General features: G+C 42.2%; 1 long non-coding RNA gene and 1 pseudogene across 1 annotated transcript; both read left to right on the plus strand.

The window, feature by feature from the left end:
* Positions 1-1966: 1966 nt before the first annotated feature.
* LOC115165763 (segment polarity protein dishevelled homolog DVL-1-like) overlaps positions 1967-27034 on the plus strand; it is a 43511-nt pseudogene continuing 18443 nt past the window's right edge.
* LOC115165764 (uncharacterized) lies at positions 19308-20948 on the plus strand. The gene is made up of 2 exons (XR_003870234.1): positions 19308-19503; positions 20443-20948. It is a non-coding gene; the product is annotated as an uncharacterized LOC115165764 (long non-coding RNA).

Consider the following 27034-nt stretch of genomic DNA (forward strand, 5'->3'; position numbering starts at 1 on the left):
GTGGGCACTTAGAAATGTCCTTGTTCTTGAAAGAAAAGCAATTTTTTTGGTCCATTAAAATAACATCAAATTGATCAGAAATACAGTGTAGACATTGTTAATGTTGTTAATGACTATTGTAGCTGGATATGGCAGATTTTCTGTGGAATATCTACATAGGCGTACAGAGGCCCATTATCAGCAACCATCACTCCTGTGTTCCAATGGCATGTTGTGTTAGCTAATCCAAGTTTATCATTTTAAAAGGCTAATTGATCATTAGAAAACCCTTTTGCAATTATGTTAGCACAGCTAAAAATGGTTGTGCTGATTAAAGAAGCAATTAAACTGGCCCTCTTTAGACTAGTTGAGTTCCTGGTACATCAGCATTTGTGGGTTCGATTACAGGCTCAAAATGTCCAGAAACAAAGAACTTTCTTCTGAATCTCGTAAGTCTGTTTTTGTTCTGAGAAATTAAGGCTATTCCATGCGAGAAACTGCCAAGAAACTGAAGATATTGTACAACGCTGTGTACTACTCCCTTCACAGAACACCGCAAACTGGCTCTAACCAGAATAGAAAGATGAGTGGGAGGCCCCGGTGCACAACTGAGCAAGAGGACAAGTACATTATAGTGTCTAGTTTGAGAAACAGACACCTCATAAGTCCTTAACTGGCAGCTTCATTAAATAGTACCCACAAAACACCAGTCTCAACGTCAACAGTGAAGAGGCGACTCCGGGATGCTGGCCTTCTAGGCAGAGTTCCTCTGTCCAGTGTCTGTGTTCTTTTGCCCATCTTAATCTTTTCTTTTTATTGGCCAGTCTGAGATTTGGCTTTTTCTTTGCAATTATGCCTAGAAGGCCAGCATCCCGGAGTCGCCTCTTCACTGTTAACATTGAGACTGGTGTTTAAAAGATGATGAATTCAACTATTGCAATTGGATGGAGTCCTGACAATATTTCAATTTGGATGTTTTACATACAAGCAACATATCTATGCAGTTGCATGTTATCGGTCCATTCTTTCCCCTCTAATAAAGGTTAAAAACAAACCATAGTGTTTTGATCAATATTTGATCATGTCATTACAATGTGTACAAAGTGGTATACTGGTACACTGAATATATGAATATGAAGAAAAAATTGGTCAAATTAGATTTTATTCTAGAAAAAGCCTCACAATAAATAATTATTAGAAAATGATCTTGGTTCCTTGAAAATAATTCAAAATAAGAACAAAAAAATTGGCCACAGGTATTTGTTAGCATAGGTTAGAAACATTCATCCTATAGGTTTCTTCACCCACTGGCTGTGGCTAGACTTTCTGCCTACACTGTACAGCTGCACAAGACTACCACCTACAGTCACAAGTTGGACTCAGGTGATCAAAAAAGTCTGCACATCTTGATGATACTATTGATTATGATGATGATCACTTGTTAATATGATCATAATTATTGTAGTTAATTTGTGATTTTAAAATGGATTTAGAATGATTATATTATCCGCTATTATTAGATAGATTGTTACTAAATTGTGATAATTAGATTTCAGTAATGTAGGCTAATAATATCAAAGATAATGACATTAATTAATAATATAATAATAAGTCATTAGTAATATTATATCATTTTGTTCTCAAGATAATTATCAATATTTTCAACAGTTAATACAAACTATTATTACTGATCAAAACCATTATAATTAACGGTGTTACTATTGATATGCAGTAGCCTATGGTAAATTAGATAGGGCCTACAGTAGCCTTGAATAAAATCCCTACCAAAGGTTTACTGAATAGAATGTATCCTCCAATCCTCTCTTTATGTGTGGTGCACTGCAGACTGCAGAACACTGTGACCAGTACTGTATAATGGAGAACAGTAGGTCTCTAGCCTAAACACACCACTAGATGACAGCACTGTCTAACGAATTACTGGAAAAATAGAAATATTCTCAACTCAATATCGCAAGGATGTGGACCGTCCCTTCCTGTTTTAGTACCGAGAGAGCCACCGTACCGAGACACATTGGAGCTGGAATACAGTCACTTAGGACTCGATTATGTTTAGATTTATGTTTATTTTATCAAAGACAAGGTTATTTATTTTCCAGCGTGAGGTCTACAGTTATATTTATTAATGATGTCACGTCAGCGTTTCGTCTTATTAGATAGCTAGATAGCCACATATTTATTATTGCGCTGCCAACCCTTGTTCCTTTCCTGTGTCAATGATTCTCCTACCCTCACTCTTATGGCGGAGACTAAAATAATATATCACATTGACGAGGAGGAGACTCCTTATCTAGTGAAATTATCCGTTTCTCCCGAGAAAGTCACTTTAGCGGATTTTAAAAATGTCCTCAACAATCGTCCGGTCAATAGCTACAAATTCTTCTTCAAATCCATGGACCAGGATTTTGGGTAAGATTCCACCCATGAATAGACGATATTTTCTTCCTGTGTATGTTGCGGTCTTGTCATTGTTATCATATAAGTATAAATGTATCTCAGCGCTAATTGGTTAGTCCTCAGACACAACCATGTGTCTAATTTCACAACAAAGGTTGCAACATTGTAACATTTGCGCAAGACTGATTGTGCAAGGTCTGATCCGCGGTTGGCACCTGTTCATTGTATCCAATGCGCAATAGAATAGGTCCTTTGAAGTTCAGACTCTTAACATCAATATCTCATAGGACATTAAACGCGATTAGCGCTTTTATTGTTGTCAATGTTGGTTATAGGCTACGGTAGTCTACACAAAAGTGATTATATCTCATTTCGAAGGTTGTGCTGTGTTGTCATCGTCATGTAATAAGCCCATCTAACTTAATGATATAGACGTTACATTGACAAATCCTCCACATGTTTGCTGTGTGGTGCGAGTTCGGGATCGATTCCAAATGAATTATTGCCAGACAGGTTTCTCGTGTGTGTTCATGACTTTGTAGCACTTATAGCAATAGGTAATAAACAGAGAGAAGAAAAGGAAAGGCAGAATAGAGATTGATGCCGATCGATGACAGTCACATATTAACTGTAGCCAATCATGATTTTCAGGAGACGTTTATCAAATGTGGCAGCATGACTATATGATGAGAACTTTGACATATCTATGTCATGTTAATCTTATTTGATTTAATACGATAGGCTAAAACGTCATGCGTCAAATAGGCTTCCAATGGACTGAAATGGTCACAGTGGGGATCCTGTATCCCTCTCATGGCTCTGTGTTTTACACGCACAGATGAGCACGAATACACACACACGCGCGCGCACGCACGCACAAAGGTAATTTCCTCCGATTCCAGGCTGAAGGTGAATCAAGCGAACATCCATTTTCATGGAAAACATAACGCGTCGTGTGCTCGCCATACATGTTATGTAACGAATAAAACTCATTCTTTGTTGTTGGGATTTTGCAATTTATTTGCCATTTTGCCATGCGACCCTAGGCCGCAAATCAGCTAAAAATGCCTGAGTAGAAACATGGCTGCCCGGTAGAAGAGCACTCCCTGAAAGAGGCGAGTGCCGTGGACTGACGGCCTGCGATAATTGTCAAATAGCGCTCAAATCGCGCATACATTTTTTATTGACATACATCATGTAAATCAGTCGAACAAGCTCAGCTGGCCAACACCAATACTCTATTGAACATTTTATTTCATTAATAACGCGTATTTTAATGACCCTTGTCTCTGTTTTAATAGTTCTGCCTATTGTCCTGTGAATGTACACTACAGTCTGTGGTTAGTGGTAGCAATTAGTTCATTGCATTGTTGCCTGTCAGACATTTCATTTATGTTCACTGATATCAAATAAGATGATAGTCTGAATTGTTAGATGTTGAACATTATTTTTCACATGTTGCCAACAGCCTATTTTCACAGATATTTTATTTTACTGTAAAAGGGATTTATCCTCTCTTCTTTCAAATGGTCTAGTATTTAGAATTAATGCAGGATACAGTGATGAATAGTTCACCATAGGCCTACATGCAGTTTTTTAAAGTATGTTTTTATTCTTATATGTAGTATTTCCTCTCACCCTTTCAATTGCACTCAGTATTGTGTTGTCATCGCTCAGTCTTTCTGCACAGACATATCTCCCCAGACAGACAGCTAGGTCTAAAGAGATGGTAGAAGTCTCTTTCTGCACAGACATATCTCCCCAGACAGACGGCTAGGTCTAAAGAGATGGTAGAAGTCTCTTGTTATGGTCCTGTTAATAGAATGTGTTTGACCTCTCCTTCCCCCGCCCCCATACATTCAGACAACATGGACACCTTTAATAGCTGCAGGTCAGAGGTCCACTTATTATAGAGTCCTCCTTGCAGGATGACCTATTTGTGTTAATGTCTGTTTCTCCTCTGACAAGCTGACATGCACAGTCACACACACAGCACACATGGCACCACCTGCACTCAAACAAACGCACACAGCCGCAGACACACAGGGGCACACACACACACACACACACACACACACACACACACACACACACACACACACACACACACACACACACACAGGGGCACACACACACACACACACACACACACACACACACACACACACACACACACACACACACACACACACACACACACACACACACACAGGCATAGCTCTGCAGAAGACCTGACTCCATCTGGTGTGAATATGATTGTATTTCCCTTATTTGGTTTGAGTCATCACATTAACAATGACTCATTCTGAAACCTATTATCTTATTCAGGGATTCATTCATTTTGCTTCATTCCATTTACCAAAAGGTGCTGTTGTTTCCAGTTATTCTACCTTTGAAGATGTTTTGAGGCGATTCCAGTTATTCTAGTTTTGAAGATGTTTTGAGGCGATTTCACAGCCAAACTGTTTTTAGTACACACTATCACAAACATCAGAGAAGGAAACCCACACAGAGACCTCATGTCGTCATGTCAGACATTCCTACAGCAGGCAGCACGACCTTGTGAGGGAACTGTTTTTTCCTGGTAGCAGGTTAGTTAGTTGGGTCTATACTGTGCCCTCAGCAGGGCCTTCCTGTCCTGTCCCTGTCCTGTCCCTCCAGTCACAGCCAGGGAAGATTGATCCATGAGGCCCCAAGTGAGGAGATCCATCATCTGATTATGGAAACAAATACAACATGTTTGTTCTAAAGAGTTATAGTTAGGGTTAGACCTCCACACGGAGTTACAGATTTCTGTTGCTGAGTGCAGTGTTAGGCTTAGTGCCATGGTCCACCTTTCACAAGGGCCAGTGCAGTGGTGGTACTGGTCTTGTCATTTCAATCAACACATTCCATAGCTTGATAACTGTAGCATTGTTAAAGTAGATCAGTAGGCAAAGGCTACACTGAAAGTCGCATGTGAAAGTGAAATCCTTGAGCAGCATTGTACTCAGTGTACTGGCTGTATACAGTATGGGAACAACACAGACGGTCAGGGACACAGAGGATAATATGGCTGGTGTAACGCATAGACACAGACAGTATAGCTGTTAGAGAAATGAACTAGGGAATAATCTGACTCCATTACAGGGGAAAACATGGAACCCCTTGCAGTTATAGACAGTGTTTGATATGTAAATGTTCAGTCAGTGCAAGGTCTTACATAGTAGACCCCCTGTTGTGAAGGGGAAGCAAGCTATTTTTTATTTCATTTGATTTCATTTTCTGTCTTATATCTCGTGAAATATTGTGTGCCTGTAATTTCCAGTTGAAGCATAGATTTGTGTAGGATAGAATGTAAATCCGGGTTGCTGTTGAGTTTTTATCCCTCACTGGCCTGACAAAAGACTGCATTATAATGTTGTTCAACCACATATGAAGGAGTAGTGATTAGTATTCCTGCCAGTCAGTACTATAAATGCACAATTTCAGAGCTTTGAGGTTGATATCATAGAGATCCTATTAAATAACTATTAGTATTCAAATTCCTAATTGTATGGTCAATATGCTGTTTTGTTATGGCAACGGCTGAGATGTTTGTTTGAGACCTCAGTAAAACCTTTGTCATAGAGGATCACTGAAGGTAATAGTATAAGGAAAGGAATTAAGTGCTCTTGGCATGAATGAGGATACTCAGCTGAATATGGAGATTCTTCCACCTGCGCCACGCCTACCTTACCTCACTTGAAAGGTTAATGTTGTTATTAGTACAGTAACTTGATATGTCTGAGAACCTGAGGTTTCAGAAATAGCACTGAGCTAAGGTTGAGGAACCAATCCTCTTGAATAATGAAATACATTTTCATTCTAATTTGAATCCCAGATATTTTGTGTACTATTGTGGCGAGTGAAAGCTTTGGACTATGGGCCTGCTGTGTACAGCCGGCTGGTCGGTCGCCCCTCCTGACCCTGTGCTGTTGGGCCAGATGATAACTAGCTTCCCTCCTGCCCTGGGCATAATTACAGTCCTCTAATCCCCCCCCCACACACACACACACACACACAGCCAGCCCTGCCGTACCATGGCCCACCACTACATTATGCAGCAATCTCCCTTTAAATCTTGTGTTATTAGCCTGTGAAATCTGTTAAGACTTTAAGCTGCCGGCTTTGAGAAGTGAGGGTTGTGATGACCGGGAACCCAGTGTCTGACACTTGTCACATTTAAACTGAGCTCTCCTGTGTGTGTGTCATCTACCCACTTGGGCACAGGCGTAAATTCCACATCTATTCCATGTTGGTTCAACGTAATTTCATTGAAAGGACTTTGAAACAACGTTGGTTCAACCAGCGTGTGCCCAGTGGGTAGCGACTGGACGTGTTTGTGCATGGGGATTCGCTGTAGCACATTCTGATTCTGGAATCAGTTGGAATATGACAGTATGCATGAAGAAAGGTCATGGTTTACAGAGTGCACATCATTTTGTTTCCTTTGGACATTTGTCTGGATTCCTTTGGTTTTAATGCTTTTAACAGAGTGAGAGGCAGAGAGAGAGAGTGAGAGAGAGATTGTTACAATTCATGTTGTATCTAGCTTATTTTATCAACTTATTAGACTTAAACAGGATCCTTGACCACTCATTTACCAATATGATGTTGTTCAGTTTGGAACAGGATTAAATTAGCACTGCTAATAATACACCAGAGTCCCATCCCAAGACCTTAAGAGTTAAAAGGCGATGACTTTGACTATAGGCTTTCTGTTTCTATTGACCGCTCCCACATCCTCCCAAGTTACCTTCAGTTGGTCATGTGGCTGTAGACAGAGGATGCATACATTTCCTACCTAATGATGAGAATCACACCCCCTCTTCCTCTCTGTGGTTGAACAGAACAGGCCACACACACAGCAGCATTCTGTCTCTGTGTTAGTCAGTTACAGCCACAAGTCTACGTTATCTCTCTCCACCACTCCCACAGTACAGTATAATACAGCCGCAGCAGAACACAGTCACTCGCTGTTGTCATGTGCGTAGGAAATCCTGGCAACGTCTGAAGGGAAAAATAAGTAAGTCAACGGAGCAGCAGTTTCATAGAAATGCAGTATAAAGTCTTCATCAGACGCTCTGTTGCTTTTCTTTCAAGTATGTCCTGTTCATGTTCCAGAATTCACACCTATTTCAGCTAATATTCTCCCACCTTTGAGATAGGCATAACTACAGCCCAGGATTGTAGCCCAGGACTGTTTCTGTGTGTCTGCGTATATCCTCTGCCTCCAGACCAGGCCTGCTCTAGTCTGTACTGTGTGACAGGAGCCCAGCAGGTGTGGCTGGTTACTGGCAGTGGTTACTGCTGAACCCTGTCCCAGGGGTCAGAGGGTAAATGGGAGGTATTTTTGTTGGGAATTTACAGTCTAAGATGTATATGCTGAAGTCAACTAGTCTATTAATACCCCTCTAACTCCTGACACCCAGGCGGGTAGTACCTTGTCCCTTTTTCACCGCAACACAACCACTCTCACTATTCTAGGGCTGGGCTGGGTGGAGAGGCACACTCTTAGAAAAAAGGGTTCCAAAAGGGTTTTGCGGCTATCCACATAGGATAACACTTTTTGGTTCCAGTTAGAACCCTTTCTTGTTCCAGTTAGAACTCTTTTGGGTTCCATGTAGAACCCTCTGTGGAAAGGGTTCCAAATGGAACCCAAAAGGGTTCTACCTGGAACCAAAGGGGGATCTTCAAAGGTTTCTCTATGGGAACAGCCGATGGACCCTTTTTGGTTCTAGATAGCACCTTTTTTTCTAAGAGTGTAGGGGATAGCCTATATATTTGGAATTAGATGTGATGACGATATGTACAATATATTGTGTGCACACGATAAATACAGATTCAATGTATTTCCTCAATGCCCAGACCTGTCACACATACACACATACAGCACACAGCCCACTAACAGGTTTGCATCGTCTTCACTTTGCTGTTGATCTATGTGCTTGTCCATGTAATGTTTCTGCACTAATATCATGCTGTTGTACTTAGTCAGGGCCATTAATCAGTTGTGGAGGCTGAGGCTCAACATCTATCAGCTTTCAATGGACTTAGTCAACAGTAACATAGGTGCCGAGCTCTTTACGGTCGAAAAGTGGAAAATTCTACAGATTAAGCATGAATCTGTGCAGAGCAGGACAGTAGAAATGATCCCTGGGTGTAATTCTAGCAACTGTGTGCTGAGGACTGACTCTCTCTCTCTCTCTCTCTCTGTGTGTGTGTTTGCCTGTCCATTCCACAGGGTTGTCAAAGAGGAGATTTCCGACGACAACGCCAAGTTGCCCTGCTTCAACGGGAGAGTGGTGTCCTGGGTAAGTGAGATGAATGGCACCCCCACCGCGTCACCCCCTGTCCCGTAGCTCCTCTCCCCGTCTCATTGCTCTCCTCTCCACCTCGCTGCGGCTCGCTGGCTCAGCGGTAGCTAAAGATACGTGTAGTGTAACGCTCCATATAGTGTATCTACCTAGAGAGATCACACTGTCACGCCTCCACAGTACAACACTCAAGACTCTACAGGAGAGAGGGATTCACTCATTGTTGAGCTTCTATACTAAGTGCCTTATACAGGTGTGAGCTCAGCCAATGGGAGATGAACTAAGGCATGGTTACACAACGACATCACAACATTCCAAGCTTGACAGTTTTACTAGCAATATCAAACAGTATTCTACCAACAAATGAGGTCAGTTAACAATCATTTACATTGGCCTACCTAAGGATACGAGACACAGGTTCATTTGGTATAGTTGTACATAGTGCTAGGAGCAGTGATGCATACATTATCATGACAGACTGTACTGCATACAATTCCTGTGAATTATATATTGGGAAATGTAAATAGAGATCTTTATATTAGCTTTTCCCAGTGTCTTAACCATGTCCCAGTGTCTTAACCATGTCCCAGTGTCTTAACCATGTCCCAGTGTCTTAACCATGTCCCAGTGTCTTAACCATGTCCCAGTGTCTTAACCATGTCCCAGTGTCTTAACCATGTCCCAGTGTCTTAACCATGTCCCAGTGTCTTAGCCATGTCTCAGTGTCTTAACCATGTCCCAGTGTCTTAACCATGTCCCAGTGGCTTAACCATGTCCCAGTGTCTTAACCATGTCCCAGTGTCTTAACCATGTCTCAGTGTCTTAACCATGTCCCATGGCCTTCCCTGTGGCTCAGTTGGTGGAGCATGGTGTGTGCAACTCCAGGGTTGTGGGTTCGATTCCCACGGGGGGCCAGTACAAAAAAATGCATGAAATGTATGCATTCACTACTCTAAGTTGTTCTGGATAAGAGTGTCTGCTAAATGACTAAAATGTAATGTAAATGTCCTAATCATGTCCCAGTGTCTTAATCATATCCCAGTCTCTTAACCATGTCTCAGTGTCTTAATCATGTCCCAGTGTCTTAATCATGTCCCAGTGTCTTAATCATGTCCCAGTGTTATTAGATTCTCCCTCTGGCATGTTCCTTTAACACTCATTATTGTGGTTCAAATGAAAGCAGAGCAGCTGTATCTATGGGCCATTTTACATAAGCCTTTGTGCTCACACGCGCACACAGTCACCAGAGTGAAAGCAATGTGAGCTGCATCGTTCCCTCTGTTTCCCAATGTATTTATACATAGCCACCAGCTTTCCTCAGGCCCCTTCGGTGTATCTCATTTAAACAGTATCTCTCTTCTATGTCTCTCAGATAGTTCTCTATGTCTGTTTGTGTGTATCTGGATCTGTTTATCTGTTGTGTGTGTCTCTCTCTCTCTCTGTCTCTCTCTATGTCTGTTTTTGTGACTGAATATGTTTGTCTGTCTCTTTGTCTGTTACTTTCTACCTCTTTTCCAGTCCCTGATTCTATACCTGTGTGTATCTCTATGTTCATATTTGTCTCTGGTATTTTGTCTCTGACACACCTCTCTCTCTCTCTCTCTCTCTCTCTCTCTCTCTCTCTCTCTGTGTGTGTCTGCAGCTGGTCCTGGCGGAGAGCTCTCACTCTGATGGGGGGTCCCAGTGTACAGAGAGCCACCCAGAACTGCCACCCCCCCCTGGAGAGGACAGGGGGCATCGGTGATTCCCGCCCACCCTCCTTCCAGTGAGTACCCAGCACTGGCTGCATCTGTGTCCTACTGCACATAAACACCATGCACACATCATTACACACATTACACACACAAATACATGTACACACACACTCGCACGCACGCACGCACGCAAGCACGCACGCACGCACGCACACACACACACACACACACACACACACACACACACACACACACACACACACACACACACACACACATGCACCATGTCACCTTTGTAATTCACTGCAAGCCATATGCTAATCAGAATCTGTAGAACTCATCACGCAGGGGCCAATCCGAGCGCACACGGGAGGTGAGTGTGTGTGTAAGTGTGTAGGTGTGTGTGTGCCAGGGTTCACGCTAGCAAACTCTCGCTTACCGTGCTCACCAATGAAGTGGCATCCCTCCCATCTGTGGGGTAGCAGTCTGCTCTTCTATGCAGCTAGCTAAGCTTCCTCAGAGCGGCTCCACAAACAGCCATGATAAGGTAAACATCTTCAGGGAGAGACTGCTGCCATTGAATACTTCTATTCGTGTTGCGATACTATTGGGTTCCATGTATAAACTTTTCCCAAGAGGCTTCTACATGGAACCCAAAAAACGTTTATCCTATGGGGACAGCCAAAGAACCCTTTTGGAACCCTTTTTCTCTAAGAGTGCAGTTGGCTCTACCTGCGCCAAAACTCCTATATTTTTCATCCCATAGCTTGTTCTCCATCTTGTTTTTCAATAGCAAGCCAACCTGTTTTCAGCACTTTTATTTCCATGATTGATCAAAAGTCATTTTCTCATGCTGTCACGTCGCGCTGCAGCAGACATGTTTGGAACATCAAATCGCAATATCAAATCGCAATAAATATTGCATCGGCACCTACGTATCGTGATCATTCCGTATCGTAAGGTCCCTGGCAATTCCCAGCACTACCAGTTAAGAGTTAGTAAAGATATATTATGAGGTCAGACAATGTGTGGTGTTATTACTACATCGATGGGCTAAAAGCTTAGGAGCGAACTCCGCTTCTCGAATCTTGTTTGACCCTTATGCAAGCACTACACTTTGACTTCAAACAGACTGATTAAAGATTCACACTGTACTTGTAAAGAGAGAGACCCCCAAAGCCAAATGTAGCAGGAAATGCTGTGGGCCCTGGGCTGGAGTTGTTACTGCCATTACAGCAGTGTGTTAGCTTCTGCAGGGGTCTGTATTGAGAGCATGCAATCTGTCATGTTCCAGTATCTCTTTATCTACTGTTTGACATCCTGGCTTTTTGCCCTCCGCTGGCTGCTGCTCCCTGCTGCTTGGCTGTCAGCCTGCCTGATGATTTTATTGTTCGGCCTCCTCTCTTCCTGCTGCGTCTACTGCCACCTTGTGGTCAAATATGGGCATGTCGGTTCGGCTCTCACACAACAGGGATTTAACTTTCCTATTCCCCCCTCACTTTCTCTCCCCTTCCTCTCTCTCTCGCTCTTTCTCCCTCTCTTTCAGACAGGCAGTGTTTTTTCTCTGGTCATTACTAGGCCTATGGTGAATTCCCCATAGTGAGCTTCTGTCATTCTCAGCCTCATTCTGAAAATAGACAGAATATTATTAGCAGTTCATTTTGTTATTGTGCTTTATTCATGTATTTCATGGATCCATTCCTGTATGAATGGCTGTGTTTGATGGAGGACAGAATAGGTAGAATAGGAGTTTGGGCTGAGTGTGGTGCAGAGCAGGCAGAATTAATGTGCTTCTGCCTGATAATCCGGATTAGCGAACAACCATCTCTGTTTCCCGGGGGGGGGGATAGGCGGTTAGCGGGGCGGGGGGATCACAGCTGGCAGCCCCCATCCCCCTCTCCCAACCCAGCCTCCGTCCCTTGGTAATCTCACACAGGATCAGCCGACACAGGCGATCATCCTACCCCTTCCAGGCTGGACGGCTGCCATAAACAAACAACATCCACACCACACTGGCCAATCCCTGCCTGAGACAGATAATATAAACATACTGCCCCATCCCTGCATTATCCCTGCCATAGACAGATAATATAAACATACTGCCCCATCCCTGCATTATCCCTGCCATAGACAGATAATATAAACATACCGTCTCATCCCTGCATTATCCCTGCCATAGACAGATAATATAAACATACTGCCCCATCCCTGCATTATCCCTGCCATAGACAGATAATATAAACATACTGCCCCATCCCTGCATTATCCCTGCCATAGACAGATAATATAAACATACCGTCTCATCCCTGCATTATCCCTGCCATAGACAGATAATATAAACATACTGCCCCATCCCTGCATTATCCCTGCCATAGACAGATAATATAAACATACTGCCCCATCCCTGCATTATCCCTGCCATAGACAGATAATATAAACATACTGCCCCATCCCTGCATTATCCCTGCCATAGACAGATAATATAAACATACTGCCCCATCCCTGCTTTATCCCTGCCTGAGACAAGACAGATAATATAAACTTACTGCCCCATCCCTGCATTATCCCTGCCTGAGACAGATAATATAAACATACTGCCCCATCCCTGCTTTATCCCTGCCATAGACAGATAATATAAACATACCGTCTCATCCCTGCATTATCCCTGCCATAGACAGATAATATAAACAAACATACTGCCCCATCCCTGCATTATCCCTGCCATAGACAGATAATATAAACATACCGTCTCATCCCTGCATTATCCCTGCCATAGACAGATAATATAAACATACCGTCTCATCCCTGCATTATCCCTGCCATAGACAGATAATATAAACATACCGTCTCATCCCTGCATTATCCCTGCCTGAGACAGATAATAACCTCTAGCTACAGACACAAAATGCCTCACCTGATCTATACCTGTGACTAATACAGTGTGTTTTTGCACAATGTAAGCATTAACATAAATATTTCGACCTGTTCTGGAGAGGCACAGATGCATCATTACATTCAGATGAAGGAACATGTTTACCATTCATCCCTCTGAATGAGCATGTCACAGCTGACCACAGCTTGTCCACTCCTGTGTTGCTTCTATATATATATGTGTTGTTAATGTGCACGCATCAGCCTCATCCACTCATGGCTCCTAAGGCTGATGAGACGGCGGCTTTTATACCCTGAGGACTATAATGCATGAGTTACTTACTGTGTAGTCATGTGCACGTACGTATATGAACACTAGTGTGTGCATGCGCTCCTGTTGTCCGGGTTCCTTCATGCATGATGCATATAGGTATAGGTCCAGTACATCCCAGAGTGTGTATGTGCAGAGTGTGCATGTGTGCATGTGCAGAGTGTGTGTGTGCAGAGTGTGTGCGCAGAGTGTGCATGTGCAGTGTGTGCGTATGTGCAGAGTGTGCGTGTGCAGAGTGTGTGTGCGCAGTGTGTGTGTGTGCAGAGTGTGTGTGTGCAGAGTGTGCGTGTGTGCAGAGTGTGTGTGTGCAGAGTGTGCGTGTGCAGAGTGTGCGTGTGCAGAGTGTGTGTGTGTGCAGAGTGTGTGTGTGCAGAGTGTGCGTGTGCAGAGTGTGCGTGTGCAGAGTGTGTATGTGTGCAGAGTGTGCGTGTGCAGAGTGTGTGTGTGCAGAGTGTGCGTGTGCAGAGTGTGCGTGTGTGCAGAGTGTGTATGTGTGCAGAGTGTGTGTGTGCAGAGTGTGTGTGTGCAGAGTGTGCGTGTGCAGAGTGTGCGTGTGCAGAGTGTGCGTGTGCAGAGTGTGCGTGTGCAGAGTGTGCGTGTGCAGAGTGAGCGTGTGCAGAGTGTGTATGTGCGCAGAGTGTGCGTGTGCAGAGTGCGTGTGTGCAGAGTGCGCGTGTGCAGAGTGCGCGTGTGCAGAGTGCGCGTGTGCAGAGTGCGCGTGTGCAGAGTGCGCATGTGCAGAGTGTGTGTGTGCAGAGTGAGAGCAGTGTTCAGCAGGCTGGGTTGTGTTTCTCACCAGCTTCAGGTTTCCTTGTTTTTTTATTTAACCTTTACTTAACTAGGCAACTCAATTAAGAACAAATTCTTATTTACAAACCCAGATGGCATTGGGCTAGTTGTTAGCCACCCTATGGGACTCCCAATCACAGCCGGATGTGATCCAGCCTGGATTCAAACCAGGGACTATAGTGACGCCTCTTACACTGAGATGCAGTGACTTTTACCACTGCGCCACTCGGGAGCAGTGTTGACTAATGATGGGCGTGTTTTACCCTGCTACCCTGAGACTAATGCCTCTCACCCCTCTGAAGATAACCCTCCCTCCAGCACCTTCTATCCAGCCCTGTACAGGATGAGAAGAGTCCCAGCTCAGCCCACACCTGCTCTACCAGTCACACACACACACACACACACACACACACGCGCGCACACACACACGCACACACACACGCACACACACACACGCGCGCGCACGCACACACACAGACACACACACTCCATCCTCCCCCCTGCCACAGGCATCATCTGGGATTTCAATGACCCTCCTCATTAGTACCAGGCAGCATTAGACAGAATGCATCTCTCTCAGGGTATCTGGTCATTAATGACACTTAGTGAAATACACATCACATACCACACCCCAACAACACATCTCTCATGGCCAGGGGGACTGAATATGAAACAGAGTCATCATTTGTTATAGAATAAATGTGGCAAAAACAAATGGAGACATTAAATGTATTTCTATAGCTTCCAAAATGTATTTTAGTGGAGGAGTGCCAAGATGGAGGCACAGTGGCTTCAACCCCTATCAGTCATCTAGTGTATTTATAAATTATTGGTTTCATTGTGGATCTACAGTTATTCAACTTTTTGAATGTGTGTATTTCAGTGCCAACGCGGTGAGCAGTCGGGACGGCCTGGACACAGAGACGGGCACAGAGTCCCTCCTGAGCCACCGTAGGGAGAGAGAGAGAGAACGTGCCCGGAGGAGAGCACGAGAGACTGAAAGTGAGTAACAATACACACATGATTAGGATAACTATCTAAGTACAGTATGGGTGGTACTGTAACACCAATAACACATCATCACAATATCATTACACATCATTTTAGAAATATACCTCACAGTGCTGACATTGTTCAGTAACACCCCGAAAGGGTGGACTATAAATAATATCAAAAACAAATCAGAGGGTTCACCGGGTTCAGATCTGCTGGTGACAGGAAAGTGGAACAGTTTGACCAAGATTGCTTTCTCTCTTTCCCAAGACACCGATCTTGTTTTTTCTTAAGTGGAATTCAGGTTCATGGTCAGAGGCTATTTTCCACCTGAGGGTTTAACTTCAGGATCTGTGGGAGTACTTTTCTTCCTATTATGACCATGCTGGAGTATAGCAGCTGGATGGGTGGTGGATGGATGGACTCCCCAAAAAATACAAACATAAAACTATAGCAGATGTATAGCTGCCTCTCGGTTATTGTGGAGATCTGAAACCACCTTTGTATGTTTTTACTATTGGGAAAGTATTCAAATAAACTCTTCTTTGTTGTTGCATATGTTATCCTTACTGCATGTACACATACAGTATCATGAATAATGGACATGGGAAAATGTCAGGAAACTCATAAGGGGTCTTGGTTAAGAAGAAATACTTCTGTCTTTATTTGTTGTTACTGTCATGGAAACATTTTGGTACTGAGCTCAGCAAAGAGTTCTAAGGAGGTCACTTGGTGAGGAGGAGGGCTTCCTCTCCCCTCCTTCAGGGACCTTCCTCTACCCTCCTTCAGGGACCTTCCTCTATCCTCCTTCAGGGACCTTCCTCTATCCTCCTTCAGGGACATTCCCCTACCCTCCTTCAGGGACCTTCCTCTACCCTCCTTCAGGGACCTTCCTCTATCCTCCTTCAGGGACATTCCTCTATCCTCCTTCAGGGACATTCCCCTACCCTCCTTCAGGGACCTTCCTCTATCCTCCTTCAGGGACCTTCCTCTACCCTCCTTCAGGGACCTTCCTCTATCCTCCTTCAGGAATCTTCCTCTACCCTCTTTCAGGGACCTTCCTCTACCCTCCTTCAGGGATCTTCCTCTATCCTCCTTCAGGGACCTTCCTCTATCCTCCTTCAGGGACCTTCCTCTACCCTTTTCAGGGACCTTCCTCTACCCTCCTTCAGGGACCTTCCTCTATCCTCCTTCAGGGACCTTCCTCTATCCTCCTTCAGGGACCTTCCTCTATCCTCCTTCAGGGACCTTCCTCTACCCTCCTTCAGGGACCTGCCTCTATCCTCCTTGAGGGATCTTCCTCTATCTTCCTTCAGGGACATTCCTCTATCCTCCTTCAGGGACCTTTCTCTACCCTCCTTCAGGGACCTTCCTCTACCCTCCTTCAGGGACCTTTCTCTACCCTCCTTCAGGGACCTTTCTCTACCCTCCTTCAGGGACCTTCCTCTATCCTCCTTCAGGGACCTTCCTCTACCCTCCTTCAGGGACATTCCTCTACCCTCCTTCAGGGACCTTCCTCTACCCTCCTTCAGGGATCTTCCTCTATCTTCCTTCAGGGACCTTCCTCTACCCTCCTTCAGGGACCTTCCTCTATCATCCTTCAGGGACCTTCCTCTACCCTCCTTCAGGGACCTTCCTCTACCCTCCTTCAGGGATCTTCCTCTATCTTCCTTCAGGGACCTTCCTCTACCCTCCTTCAGGGATCTTCCTCTATCTTCCTTCAGGGACCTTCCTCTACCCTCCTTCAGGGACCTTCCTCTACCCTCCTTCAGGGACATTCCCCTACCCTCCTTCAGGGATCTTCCTCTATCTTCCTTCAGGGACCTTCCTCTACCCTCCTTCAGGGACCTTCCTCTATCCTCCTTCAGGGACATTCCTCTATCCTCCTTCAGGGACCTTCCTCTACCCTCCTTCAGGGACCTTCCTCTATCCTCCTTCAGGGACCTTCCTCTACCCTCCTTCAGGGACATTCCTCTACCCTCCTTCAGGGACCTTCCTCTACCCTCCTTCAGGGACCTTCCTCTACCCTCCTTCAGGGACATTCCCCTACCCTCCTTCAGGGACCTTCCTCTACCCTCCTTCAGGGACATTCCTCTACCCTCCTTTGGGGACCTTCCTCTCATCCCACCATTCTGTTGTCCAGAGAGTAACTAAGCACATTAAATGTCACCTCTCTTTCTACACTCAGAATGAATAAGGGAGTGTAGTGTGCAGTGTAGTGCTTTGAGAAATATCATATTTTAAGATGGCACTTTGGACAATATCATTATTAGCAATTCTGATTCTTCCAATAATAATAGTCACTCCTACTCATTTCCACCTTTACTCCTGTTTATACACTACTCCTGGATCCAGTTCAGCAGTGTGATGATGTTGGTGTCTATATTTTCCATTCAACAACTACTGTAATGTGTCAGCCTACAATCCCTGTTGTCTGTTCCTCTGTTTCTCCTCCATCCATGCCCACAGCAGATAGAGCCAGAGACAGTCCTTTATCTCTTTATCTCATCACTCCATCTCTTCCTCCCCTGATCTGCTGTTCACAGCGAGCCTGGCTGTGTGGATCCTGCAGCTCCGGGCTCATTAACCAAATACTCATTCATTTATGTGGCTTAATTAGGATGAGCAAGCTTTATCTTCAGGCTGGTTGGTACTGTAGAGACGAGAGCTGTAAAGTCTATGTGTAATACAGGAGCATTTGTGTGCATGTGTGTACCTGCTGTCCTACTGGGAAACAAACTACAGAGCTGGAATCATGTAACCTACCTCTTCTCCTCTAACTACAGCCTTTGTTTTTCTAGCCACGCGGTTAAGTTCTGATTTGAGAAAGTGGAAATAGGGCTGTGTGTCATGTCCCTGTGGCCCTCTCTAGAAATAGCAGCCAGTAGCAGCCCCTCTGTTGAAGGAGTAATAATCTCTCTCTCCCTCCCTCTTCCACCCCTCCCTCCATCTGGTTTCATTGCCTGCCGGCCTGCTAGTTAGTTAGCGCTAATTAAATGAGAGTGCCAGGGAACAGGGCATATCCCTCATGGTGAACACACTGCTTCATGGCTCATAAAACTCTGCCCTACACTGCTCAATATAATCCAATTCAGGCTTTATTTGTTTAGAGCGCTACAATGCCATGGTGGTCATTCAATCTGTGTCCTTGACTTAAAGGCCCAGGCCCATCCAGCGACATGTAAAGTATTCCTGCCTGGCACTGCAGCAGTAGTATAGCAGGAATTCCCCTCTTTCTATAAGTGCCACTGTGTCTGTGGGAATGCAGCCTGCTTTACAATGAACAGAACAGGGTGAATCAGGGTTTTAACAGAGGTAAGCGTATCCCTTGTCCTCTCATTTCTGGCTGTAGGTATGTGAGAATGAATGGATGAATAATGCAGTGTTTGACAGGGTGAGGAGAGTGGGCAGCTGGAGACTGGGCCCAAGGGACACTGTGGAGGTATGGGAGAGGATCTGTTTCAGGGCCACAGGCCTTTTAGCTCTGCTACCTGCACTGGGAGATGGGGGGGTAGTAGGTGAACTAAGACCCCTGTCTGTATATATGACGCTGTGACTTTGGCAGGACTATTTTGACCCCTACAATATGTGTATTGACTCCAGACTGGTTTTACTATTCACTGTATAATAGCCTAATCAAAATGTAGGCAGCAGTAATCCAGAATATTTCTATTCCGTTAAAATGTGTAGAGGTCAAATGAGCATTCCTAAATGTTTAAGATGCTTGGAACCTAGTGTTTAGCAACATTTTTCATTTAAACATTTGCTATTATGTGAAGTGTATTGTGATGAAGGGAGAGCATGAGCTTCGTACTTCTGAGAGGCTTTGGCACTGTTAATCACCTGATGGCACCATCACCTGTGGCGGTTGGAGATATGCTCGTGCATCATATAAAATCCCATCAAATGCTGGGCTATCTCTCCGTGCTTTGGAATGCAGTTCTCTGATAGGTCAGAGAGAGATTATCAGACGTTCAGTCGTGTGCCACGGGACGGGAGTGCAGGGTAATATTTTCGCGCTACCAATTCGTTCAGTTTCTCAGTGCATCACACGAGACCACTGGCTCTCTGATCTGACTCTCCCGCGGTAGAGGTAAGATAATCACATTTGCTAATGGAATTGCTGTATAGGGTAGTTTGTAGTCCACTGGCTGTTAAATGGTAGATACGTGTGATGGAAGTAAATTATTTAGATCCTTTATTTTAGGTTAATGCTGGTTATTGTCTAACATTTTCAGCAGTAAATTCAAAGGCTATCTGTAGCCGACCTACTATTATGTGATCAATTATTTTTGCAATTTTATATTTTGCAATACTAGTAAAGAAATCCATTCTAGATGTGGCTGAACAAGGAAGCAACTAATATTACCATTATCCAGCCACTGACATTTATTATAGATATATTTTGTGCTTATGCAGGTATTTATTTTCCTATTGTGTAGACTACATTCTATTGAAGAGTTTGACTGTTTTGTGAATGGAGTAGCGTAAGTGAATGTATTTTAGACAGTCTAATAGATAGCGATCATAATGGTTTATTATATCCTACATAATCACCCACCTTATCATACCGTAATACCTTCATTTTAGCAGATGTATGACATTCCAATCCCTCATGATAATTACTTTATGGCTCTAAAATCATGACATGAAGAAAATCCTGATCCAATCTGAGTAATGGAGGATAGAAGCCAGCTTTGGCACTGAAGGCTTATAGTTCACAGCACAGTGTCCCAAAATAGAATAGGTTTGATTTATTGTTTTTTGTATGGTTTGGTCAATGAGTATAGTAGTAGATGACATGTCAATGAATCAGGTGTATGCCTACCACAGTGCCCATGACTGTAAGAGTCAGACATTTGTAGAATTTAATAAGTCAAGATACCTCGCTGTGAGACACCTGCCATTGACTGTGATGAGCAAAAAGGAGAAAATATTATGTTGAGTGATTGTGTTATCTCTCTTCGTTTCACAGTATCTTTCTCCAAATTCACTCTTTTCTTTTGGTCTTTTTCCACTGCCTTCATTGTAGATAAGGATTGGAGTCTGCCTGCCAGCAGCCTGTCATTGGGCAGAGAACCTGGTCCTTCTCACAGGGGTTGAGAGACAGACAGGAGCTGGGAGAGAGGGGACAGAGCACTACACAGACACCAGACAGTCTCAGTTTTGCAACTGAGACATACAGCTCTGCTGTTTATTTGTGTGTGTATGTGGTGTGTGTATGTGGTGCGTGTGAGTGTATGTGTGTGTGTGTGTGCGCACCCTTTGGGCTGAGTCAGTAATGGGCACCACCACATTATTGGAATGTTTTGGTCGCTCGCGGAGAACACAGGGTCAGCCACGCCCTCGCCGTTTTGCCAGAGCCTTCCAGCCAATCCGCTGTCACCCTGCTGAGACAGGACCCCTCCCCTGCCACTGTATGTATTGGGGGTGGATGTGGGAGAGAGGTGTTGGGAATTTGGGACTCTGATGTTATTGTTTTGGTAGATCAGAGGTAGCTCTTATTTTCCACTGCCAACTAATGACATATGAACTAAAGTCTATGGTATCATATTTGATGATACACTGCATAAAGATGTTATTCACAAGTCCACTGAAACCTTTGTTTGCCATACCATCACATACAGTAAAGGTACGATGCCATGTTTGCCACTGGACTTCCTTCTGTAATAGTGAATCACTAGTAAATGCTTCCTTGGCCCAGTTGGTCTCTGATATCAGCTCATTCAGCTCTGAGTTGTCTTTCACTGTGTCACTTTTGTGTTATGATGTAAAGTATGCCATTCAGCAGACGTTTTTATCCAAAGCATCTAACAGTCTTGCGAGCATACATTTTTTACGTATGGGTGGTCCTGGGATTAGAACCCACTATCATGGTGTTGCAAGAGCCATGCTCTTCTAACTGAGCTACAGAAGACCACCGTGGAGTGACACATGGGTCAAAGATGGACATGTGACCTTCTATCCAAGTGTTACCATTAGTTTTGTTGATATCTGACTGTTGATATCTGACCTGTTGTTGTTTTGTCCCTCGTATCAACAGTCCCTCGAATCAACGGCCACTCTAAGTCGGAGCGCACAGCAAGGGACTCCGCCATGGGCTACGACAGCGCCTCAGTAATGAGCAGTGAGCTGGAGTCCAGCTCCTTCGTCGACAGTGAGGAAGATGAGGATGCTAGCAGGTAGATGCTTCCTCTCTCTCTCTCTCTCGCTCTCTTTATGTCACCTTCCTCTCTTTTCATCGGTAGTTCTTTACTAAATAAAATCACCATATCCCCTCTGACCTCTTCCCTTTTCCTGCTCCAGGGGGGCTGCCCTGCGGCTGACCCTGTGCTGCTCCCAACCTGCAGTGTATGTTGTGTGGTGGGGCTGGGTACTGTTATGTAAAGAGAAAGATAGTCGCTCTCAGTTATTGAATGTTTAAACACAGTGTTTTAGCACACAGTACCTTCTTCAGGGTTTCCCTTGTTTCTGTATCATGGACCAAAGTATATTGTATTGAGATGAATTGTGTCTCAGACTTAGCAGCTCCACGGACCAGAGCTCGTCCTCTCAGCTGATGCGCAGACACAAACGCCGCAGACGGAGGCACAAAGTGGCCAAAATAGACAGGGTGAGTTCCACTACATCCCATGTGCCTGTGAAAAAGAAATAACCACAATGGTTATGTGAATATCTTTGTGACTGTTTTATTTGCCTCCCTCCTTTCCAGTCTTCGTCTTTCAGCAGCATCACCGATTCCACAATGAGTCTCAACATCATCACTGTCACACTCAACATGGGTACATCTTCCCCTTTTAATGTATCTCTTTTCTCTCTGACTCTGTTTTTAGACTAAATATCATCAGAGTCCATAGGGTTTGATACAGATATCATCATTCATAGTGTTTAATACAGATATCATCATTCATAGGGTTTGATACAGATATCATCATTCATAGTGTTTGGTACAGATATCATCATTCATAGTGTTTGATACAGATATCATCATTCATAGTGTTTGATACAGATATCATCATTCATAGTGTTTGATACAGATATCATCATTCATAGTGTTTGGTACAGATATCATCATTCATAGTGTTTGATACAGATATCATCATTCATAGTGTTTGATACAGATATCATCATTCATAGTGTTTGATACAGATATCATCATTCATAGTGTTTGATACAGATATCATCATTCATAGTGTTTAATACAGATATCATCATTCATAGTGTTTGATACAGATATCATCATTCATAGGGTTTGATACAGATATCATCATTCATAGTGTTTGGTACAGATATCATCATTCATAGTGTTTAATACAGATATCATCATTCATAGTGTTTGATACAGATATCATCATTCATAGTGTTTGATACAGATATCATCATTCATAGTGTTTGATACAGATATCATCATTCATAGTGTTTGATACAGATATCATCATTCATAGTGTTTGGTACAGATATCATCATTCATAGTGTTTGATACAGATATCATCATTCATAGTGTTTAATACAGATATCATCATTCATAGTGTTTGATACAGATATCATCATTCATAGTGTTTAATACAGATATCATCATTCATAGTGTTTAATACAGATATCATCATTCATAGTGTTTAATACAGATATCATCATTCATAGTGTTTAATACAGATATCATCATTCATAGTGTTTGATACAGATATCATCATTCATAGTGTTTGATACAGATATCATCATTCATAGTGTTTGATACAGATATCATCATTCATAGTGTTTGATACAGATATCATCATTCATAGTGTTTGGTACAGATATCATCATTCATAGTGTTTGATACAGATATCATCATTCATAGTGTTTGATACAGATATCATCATTCATAGTGTTTGGTACAGATATCATCATTCATAGTGTTTAATACAGATATCATCATTCATAGTGTTTGATACAGATATCATCATTCATAGTGTTTGATACAGATATCATCATTCATAGTGTTTGATACAGATATCATCATTCATAGTGTTTGATACAGATATCATCATTCATAGTGTTTGATACAGATATCATCATTCATAGTGTTTGATACAGATATCATCATTCATAGTGTTTAATACAGATATCATCATTCATAGTGTTTGATACAGATATCATCATTCATAGTGTTTAATACAGATATCATCATTCATAGTGTTTAATACAGATATCATCATTCATAGTGTTTAATACAGATATCATCATTCATAGTGTTTAATACAGATATCATCATTCATAGTGTTTGAATACAGATATCATCATTCATAGTGTTTGATACAGATATCATCATTCATAGTGTTTGATACAGATATCATCATTCATAGTGTTTGATACAGATATCATCATTCATAGGGTTTGATACAGATATCATCATTCATAGTGTTTGATACAGATATCATCATTCATAGTGTTTAATACAGATATCATCATTCATAGTGTTGATACAGATATCATCATTCATAGTGTTTGATACAGATATCATCATTCATAGTGTTTGATACAGATATCATCATTCATAGTGTTTGATACAGATATCATCATTCATAGTGTTTGATACAGATATCATCATTCATAGTGTTTAATACAGATATCATCATTCATAGTGTTTGATACAGATATCATCATTCATAGTGTTTGATACAGATATCATCATTCATAGTGTTTGGTACAGATATCATCATTCATAGTGTTTGATACAGATATCATCATGCCATAGTGTTTAATACAGATATCATCATTCATAGTGTTTAATACAGATATCATCATTCATAGTGTTTAATACAGATATCATCATTCATAGTGTTTAATACAGATATCATCATTCATAGTGTTTAATACAGATATCATCATTCATAGTGTTTGATACAGATATCATCATTCATAGTGTTTGATACAGATATCATCATTCATAGTGTTTGATACAGATATCATCATTCATAGTGTTTGATACAGATATCATCATTCATAGTGTTTGATACAGATATCATCATTCATAGTGTTTGATACAGATATCATCATTCATAGTGTTTGATACAGATATCATCATTCATAGTGTTTGATACAGATATCATCATTCATAGTGTTTGATACAGATATCATCATTCATAGTGTTTAGATACAGATATCATCATTCATAGTGTTTGATACAGATATCATCATTCATAGTGTTTAATACAGATATCATCATTCATAGTGTTGATACAGATATCATCATTCATAGTGTTTAATACAGATATCATCATTCATAGTGTTTAATACAGATATCATCATTCATAGTGTTTAATACAGATATCATCATTCATAGTGTTTGATACAGATATCATCATTCATAGTGTTTGATACAGATATCATCATTCATAGTGTTTGATACAGATATCATCATTCATAGTGTTTGATACAGATATCATCATTCATAGTGTTTGATACAGATATCATCATTCATAGTGTTTGATACAGATATCATCATTCATAGTGTTTGGTACAGATATCATCATTCATAGTGTTTGATACAGATATCATCATTCATAGTGTTTAATACAGATATCATCATTCATAGTGTTTAATACAGATATCATCATTCATAGTGTTTGATACAGATATTCATTCATAGTGTTTGATACAGATATCATCATTCATAGTGTTTGAATACAGATATCATCATTCATAGTGTTTGATACAGATATCATCATTCATAGTGTTTGATACAGATATCATCATTCATAGTGTTTGGTACAGATATCATCATTCATAGTGTTTGATACAGATATCATCATTCATAGTGTTTGATACAGATATCATCATTCATAGTGTTTGATACAGATATCATCATTCATAGTGTTTGATACAGATATCATCATTCATAGTGTTTAATACAGATATCATCATTCATAGTGTTTGATACAGATATCATCATTCATAGTGTTTGATACAGATATCATCATTCATAGTGTTTGGTACAGATATCATCATTCATAGTGTTTGATACAGATATCATCATTCATAGTGTTTGATACAGATATCATCATTCATAGTGTTTAATACAGATATCATCATTCATAGTGTTTGATACAGATATCATCATTCATAGTGTTTGATACAGATATCATCATTCATAGTGTTTGATACAGATATCATCATTCATAGTGTTTGATACAGATATCATCATTCATAGTGTTTGATACAGATATCATCATTCATAGTGTTTGATACAAATATCATCAGCGTTCATAGTGTTTGATACAAATATCATCAGAGTTCATAGTGTTTTATACAGATATCATCAGAGTCGATAGTGTTTTATACAGATATCATCAGAGTTCATAGTGTTTTATACAGATATCATCAGAGTCCATTTACTGTAAACAGACTTCTTTCTGTCTCTCCCCTCTCTCCTCCAGAGAAGTATAACTTCCTGGGTATCAGTATTGTGGGGCAGAGTAACGACCGGGGCGACGGGGGGATCTACATCGGCTCCATCATGAAGGGAGGAGCTGTGGCTGCAGATGGCAGGATAGAACCTGGGGACATGCTCCTACAGGTACACCCTCTATTAATGGACCTAACCTTTATTCTCTATGTAATGTTCTAAGGTTATTCTAAATGTTGCATTCTGCGTGAGATATTCTTTTGACCATATTTGTATGGTTTGTTGAGGGAATGAGCCAGTGCTTGCAAATTCCACCCATACATACATACATGCAGTGTAAAGCTGCTTAGGATTTACTAACTTTTATATGCGTCTGACAACACACTCGTGTGTGTGTGTGCGTGCGTGCGTGCGTGCGTGTGTGTGTGTGTGCGTGCGTGACAATAGTGCCCTGGAGAATTAACTTGTAGACTGCAGAGTCCTAAAGCACATGTTTATTTTGTGTTTCTTTATTCACTTGTTACTTTTGTCCAACCACTTGTTCATTTTAAAGACATGATCTATGAACATGGACGTTAACTGTGTTCCCTAGGTGAACGATGTGAACTTTGAGAACATGAGCAACGATGACGCTGTGAGGATCCTGAGAGAGATCGTCTCCAAAACAGGGTAAGAGCAGTACTGTGTTACAGTGCAGGATTGTTAACGGTAACCCAGAAAACATTTCAAGAGATGTTCAGATGTTGCGTGTGAACATGGTCACAGGTCAGGACAGACAGTCAAAGAACATGGCTGTTGGTTATTTACAGGATTTAAAGCTGAGCGATGGTAAGACTCTGGAGTATATTCATGTTTTATTAGAGGTATCAGTTGATGCTGACCTCTGATTGGATAACAGTGGGTTTTGTATTTTAAACAGCTCCTGCATGATTGACTATTGTATAATACAGACTAATATTTCTCTCCATAAGTCTTGTATTTCAACCAATCATTTCCTTTCCTCTCTATTGTTTCCTCTTGTTCCTTTAACTGTGCAGGAGCTGTAGAAGTGAGTAGAATGTATATGTATTGTAACTGATGGTCTCCCCATGTGTTCTCCAGTCCTATTAGTCTTACTGTGGCCAAGTGTTGGGACCCGTCACCGCGAAGCTACTTCACTATCCCCCGGGGTAAGACACTCACCGATGTTCCACCAACAACAGGTTATTACCACTTACAAACAGGGTTCTCAAACTCTGCT

Source organism: Salmo trutta, chromosome 28 (assembly GCF_901001165.1).
Source record: "Salmo trutta chromosome 28, fSalTru1.1, whole genome shotgun sequence".
Classification (NCBI taxonomy): Eukaryota; Metazoa; Chordata; class Actinopteri; order Salmoniformes; family Salmonidae; genus Salmo; species Salmo trutta.